Below are 5,000 nucleotides of genomic sequence, written 5' to 3'. Positions count from 1 at the left end.
CTTTGGGTGCGAGAGGTCCCGGGTTCAAATCCCGGACGAGCCCTTCTTTCATCCTTGCTCGCCGAGATGTTTGTCAGGGAACGATAACCCTTGCGAAAATGCGTTCCCTGCTGATGGACTTTTTTCTGCCTTTGCACAAGGTATACTGTCCTTCAAAGACAGTGCTTGCTTCTCCCAATTCATCTTTTTTATGGAAAATGAACCCTTGATAAAACGGTGAAACATTTCAAGTTTGTCAGTGTCTATGATCCCTAAAGATACTTCTAGTCTGATTGAATCAATAATGATATTTCAAAATCATGAATTTTTCCTCATGGTGTGACATGTTTGACTGCACAATGACTGCGTTAGATTTAAGTGACAGAATCGGTGGCAGAAAGATGAATGATTTATCTTGCTTTGATGGATACGCTAGCTCACCTGTCAGAGATTGAAGGCGTATCATGGCCAGCATGTCTGTAGCGATGGCCATGTTAAGAAAGAGAGCTTCTAAGGAATGGAATGACATGCGTAGTTTAGCGCTGAGTTGAAATGACATCATAAGGTGCTCTTGCTCAGTGTGTTTAGATAGTGGTATCGTGCTCTCTGATTGCTAAGCCTGGATGAGTAACATTGCTTGAATTAGTGATGGTTTGTGTGTAAGTGAAATATACTGAAAACCAACAGATAGATTGAAAAGACTTAAGAAATGTACTGGTTGGCACAGAAATGACCCGCAATCCGGAGCAGCTCTGCGAAGGCTCGTTGGTCTAGGGGTATGATTCTCGCTTAGGGTGCGAGAGGTCCCGGGTTCAAATCCCGGACGAGCCCTATTTCTCTGACCTGTGTTTGGAAATCAATGACGGGGACCTCAACCGTGTGCTTTGCTTTCCTGGACATAGTCTTGCCTGCAGGACAACTCTGGAAATTTGCAAGCATGATTTTGGCTCGTTGATCTAGGGGTATGATTCTCGCGTAGGGTGCGAGAGGTCCCTGGTTCAAATCCCGGACGAGCCCTATTTCTCTGACCTGTGTTTGGAAATCAATGACGGGGACCTCAACCATGTGCTTTGCTTTCCTGGACATAGTCTTGCCTGCAGGACAACTCTGGAAATTTGCAAGCATGTTTTTGGCTCGTTGGTCTAGGGGTATGATTCTCGCTTAAGGGTGCGAGAGGTCCCGGGTTCAAATCCCGGACGAGCCCTATTTCTCTGACCTGTGTTTGGAAATCAATGACGGGGACCTCAACCGTGTGCTTTGCTTTCCTGGACATAGTCTTGCCTGCAGGACAACTCTGGAAATTTGCACGCATGTTTTTGGCTCGTTGGTCTAGGGGTATGATTCTCGCTTAGGCTGCGAGAGGTCCCGGGTTCAAATCCCGGACGAGCCCTATTTCTCTGACCTGTGTTTGGAAATCAATGACGGACACCTCAACCGTGTGCTTTGCTTTCCTGGACATAGTCTTGCCTGCAGGACAACTCTGAAAATTTGCAAGCATGTATTTGGATTGTTGGTCTAGGGGTATGATTCTCGCTTTGGGTGCGAGAGGTCCCGGGTTCAAATCCCGGACGAGCCCTATTTCTCTGACCTGTGTTTGGAAATCAATGACGGGGACCTCAACCATGTGCTTTGCTTTCCTGGACATAGTCTTGCCTGCAGGACAACTCTGGAAATTTGCAAGCATGCTTTTGGCTCGTTGGTCTAGGGGTATGATTCTCGCTTAGGGTGCGAGAGGTCCCGGGTTCAAATCCCGGACGAGCCCTATTTCTCTGACCTGTGTTTGGAAATCAATGACGGGGACCTCAACCATGTGCTTTTCTTTCCTGGACATAGTCTTGCCTGCAGGACAACTCTGGAAATTTGCAAGCATGCTTTTGGCTTGTTGGTCTAGGGGTATGATTCTCGCTTTGGGTGCGAGAGGTCTCGGGTTCAAATCCCGGACGAGCCCTTCTTTCGTCCTTGCTCGCCGAGATGTTTGTCAGGGAACGATAACCCTTGCAAAAATGCGTTCCCTGCTGATGGACTTTTTTCTGCCTTTGCACAAGATATACTGTACTTTAAAGACAGTGCTTGCTTCTTCCAATTCATCTTTTTTATGGAAAATGAACCCTTGATAAAACGGTGAAACATTTCAAGTTTGTCAGTGTCTATGATCCCTAAAGATACTTCTAGTCTGATTGAATCAATAATGATATTTCAAAATCATGAATTTTTCCTCATGGTGTGACATGTTTGACTGCACAATGACTGCGTTAGATTTAAGTGACAGAATCGGTGGCAGAAAGATGAATGATTTATCTTGCTTTGATGGATACGCTAGCTCACCTGTCAGAGATTGAAGGCGTATCATGGCCAGCATGTCTGTAGCGATGGCCATGTTAAGAAAAAGAGCTTTTAAGGAATGGAATGACATGCGTAGATTAGCGCTGAGTTGAAATGACATCATAAGGTGCTCTTGCTCAGTGTGTTTAGATAGTGGTATCGTGCTCTCTGATTGCTAAGCCTGGATGAGTAACATTGTTTGAATTAGTGATGGTTTGTGTGTAAGTGAAATATACTGACAACCAACAGATAGATTGAAAAGACTTAAGAAATGTACTGGTTGGCACAGAAATGACCCGCAATCCGGAATAGCTGTGCGAAGGCTCGTTGGTCTAGGGGTATGATTCTCGCTTAGGGTGCGAGAGGTCCCGGGTTCAAATCCCGGACGAGCCCTGTTTCTCCGACCTGTGTTTGGAAATCAATGATGGTGACCTCAACTGTGTGCTTTGCTTTCCCGGTTATAGTCTTTCCTGCAGGACAACTCTGAAAATTTGCAAGCATGTTTTCAGCTCGTTGGTCTAGGGGTATGATTCTCGCTTTGGGTGCGAGAGGTCCCGGGTTCAAATCCCGGACGAGCCCTTCTTTCATCCTTGCTCGCCGAGATGTTTGTCAGGGAACGATAACCCTTGAAAAAAGGCGTTCCCTGCTGATGGACTTTTTTCTGCCTTTGCACAAGGTATACTGTACTTTAAAGACAGTGCTTGCTTCTCCCAATTCATCTTTTTTATGGAAAATGAACCCTTGATAAAACGGTGAAACATTTCAAGTTTGTCAGTGTCTATGATCCCTAAAGATACTTCTAGTCTGATTGAATCAATAATGATATTTCAAAATCATGAATTTTTCCTCATGGTGTGACATGTTTGACTGCACAATGACTGCGTTAGATTTAAGTGACAGAATCGGTGGCAGAAAGATGAATGATTTATCTTGCTTTGATGGATACGCTAGCTCACCTGTCAGAGATTGAAGGCGTATCATGGCCAGCATGTCTGTAGCGATGGCCATGTTAAGAAAGAGAGCTTCTAAGGAATGGAATGACATGCGTAGTTTAGCGCTGAGTTGAAATGACATCATAAGGTGCTCTTGCTCAGTGTGTTTAGATAGTGGTATCGTGCTCTCTGATTGCTAAGCCTGGATGAGTAACATTGTTTGAATTAGTGATGGTTTGTGTGTAAGTGAAATATACTGACAACCAACAGATAGATTGAAAAGACTTAAGAAATGTACTGGTTGGCACAGAAATGACCCGCAATCCGGAGCAGCTGTGCGAAGGCTCGTTGGTCTAGGGGTATGATTCTCGCTTAGGGTGCGAGAGGTCCCGGGTTCAAATCCCGGACGAGCCCTGTTTCTCCGACCTGTGTTTGGAAATCAATGATGGTGACCTCAACTGTGTGCTTTGCTTTCCCGGTTATAGTCTTTCCTGCAGGACAACTCTGAAAATTTGCAAGCATGTTTTCGGCTCGTTGGTCTAGGGGTATGATTCTCGCTTTGGGTGCGAGAGGTCCCGGGTTCAAATCCCGGACGAGCCCTTCTTTCATCCTTGCTCGCCGAGATGTTTGTCAGGGAACGATAACCCTTGCGAAAATGCGTTCCCTGCTGATGGACTTTTTTCTGCCTTTGCACAAGGTATACTGTCCTTCAAAGACAGTGCTTGCTTCTCCCAATTCATCTTTTTTATGGAAAATGAACCCTTGATAAAACGGTGAAACATTTCAAGTTTGTCAGTGTCTATGATCCCTAAAGATACTTCTAGTCTGATTGAATCAATAATGATATTTCAAAATCATGAATTTTTCCTCATGGTGTGACATGTTTGACTGCACAATGACTGCGTTAGATTTAAGTGACAGAATCGGTGGCAGAAAGATGAATGATTTATCTTGCTTTGATGGATACGCTAGCTCACCTGTCAGAGATTGAAGGCGTATCATGGCCAGCATGTCTGTAGCGATGGCCATGTTAAGAAAGAGAGCTTCTAAGGAATGGAATGACATGCGTAGTTTAGCGCTGAGTTGAAATGACATCATAAGGTGCTCTTGCTCAGTGTGTTTAGATAGTGGTATCGTGCTCTCTGATTGCTAAGCCTGGATGAGTAACATTGTTTGAATTAGTGATGGTTTGTGTGTAAGTGAAATATACTGACAACCAACAGATAGATTGAAAAGACTTAAGAAATGTACTGGTTGGCACAGAAATGACCCGCAATCCGGAGCAGCTGCGCGTAGGCTCGTTGGTCTAGGGGTATGATTCTCGCTTAGGGTGCGAGAGGTCCCGGGTTCAAATCCCGGACGAGCCCTGTTTCTCCGACCTGTGTTTGGAAATCAATGATGGTGACCTCAACTGTGTGCTTTGTTTTCCCGGTTATAGTCTTTCCTGCAGGACAACTCTGAAAATATGCAAGCATGTTTTCGGCTCGTTGGTCTAGGGGTATGATTCTCGCTTTGGGTGCGAGAGGTCCCGGGTTCAAATCCCGGACGAGCCCTTCTTTCATCCTTGCTCGCCGAGATGTTTGTCAGGGAACGATAACCCTTGAAAAAAGGCGTTCCCTGCTGATGGCCTTTTTTCTGCCTTTGCACAAGGTATACTGTACTTTAAAGACAGTGCTTGCTTCTCCCAATTCATCTTTTTTATGGAAAATGAACCCTTGATAAAACGGTGAAACATTTCAAGTTTGTCAGTGTCTATGATCCCTAAAG

General features: G+C 45.0%; 11 non-coding genes across 11 annotated transcripts; all 11 read left to right on the top strand.

The window, feature by feature from the left end:
* Window positions 1-738: 738 nt before the first annotated feature.
* trnap-agg (transfer RNA proline (anticodon AGG)) lies at window positions 739-810 on the top strand. The gene has a single exon. It is a non-coding gene; the product is annotated as a tRNA-Pro (tRNA).
* Window positions 811-1,297: 487 nt separating this feature from the next.
* Window positions 1,298-1,369, top strand: trnap-agg (transfer RNA proline (anticodon AGG)). Its single transcript has one exon. It is a non-coding gene; the product is annotated as a tRNA-Pro (tRNA).
* Window positions 1,370-1,483: 114 nt separating this feature from the next.
* trnap-ugg (transfer RNA proline (anticodon UGG)) lies at window positions 1,484-1,555 on the top strand. The gene has a single exon. It is a non-coding gene; the product is annotated as a tRNA-Pro (tRNA).
* Window positions 1,556-1,669: 114 nt separating this feature from the next.
* Window positions 1,670-1,741, top strand: trnap-agg (transfer RNA proline (anticodon AGG)). Its single transcript has one exon. It is a non-coding gene; the product is annotated as a tRNA-Pro (tRNA).
* A 114-nt stretch (window positions 1,742-1,855) lies between these two features.
* Window positions 1,856-1,927, top strand: trnap-ugg (transfer RNA proline (anticodon UGG)). Its single transcript has one exon. It is a non-coding gene; the product is annotated as a tRNA-Pro (tRNA).
* A 695-nt stretch (window positions 1,928-2,622) lies between these two features.
* trnap-agg (transfer RNA proline (anticodon AGG)) lies at window positions 2,623-2,694 on the top strand. The gene has a single exon. It is a non-coding gene; the product is annotated as a tRNA-Pro (tRNA).
* Window positions 2,695-2,808: 114 nt separating this feature from the next.
* Window positions 2,809-2,880, top strand: trnap-ugg (transfer RNA proline (anticodon UGG)). The gene has a single exon. It is a non-coding gene; the product is annotated as a tRNA-Pro (tRNA).
* Window positions 2,881-3,575: 695 nt separating this feature from the next.
* On the top strand, window positions 3,576-3,647 carry trnap-agg (transfer RNA proline (anticodon AGG)). The gene has a single exon. It is a non-coding gene; the product is annotated as a tRNA-Pro (tRNA).
* Window positions 3,648-3,761: 114 nt separating this feature from the next.
* Window positions 3,762-3,833, top strand: trnap-ugg (transfer RNA proline (anticodon UGG)). The gene has a single exon. It is a non-coding gene; the product is annotated as a tRNA-Pro (tRNA).
* A 695-nt stretch (window positions 3,834-4,528) lies between these two features.
* trnap-agg (transfer RNA proline (anticodon AGG)) lies at window positions 4,529-4,600 on the top strand. Its single transcript has one exon. It is a non-coding gene; the product is annotated as a tRNA-Pro (tRNA).
* Window positions 4,601-4,714: 114 nt separating this feature from the next.
* Window positions 4,715-4,786, top strand: trnap-ugg (transfer RNA proline (anticodon UGG)). The gene has a single exon. It is a non-coding gene; the product is annotated as a tRNA-Pro (tRNA).
* Window positions 4,787-5,000: the final 214 nt, after the last annotated feature.

Source organism: Hoplias malabaricus, chromosome 6 (assembly GCF_029633855.1).
Source record: "Hoplias malabaricus isolate fHopMal1 chromosome 6, fHopMal1.hap1, whole genome shotgun sequence".
Lineage (NCBI taxonomy): Eukaryota > Metazoa > Chordata > Actinopteri > Characiformes > Erythrinidae > Hoplias > Hoplias malabaricus.
The sequence above is the reverse complement of the archived record's forward strand: the minus strand, read 5'-3'. Positions and strand labels throughout refer to the sequence as shown.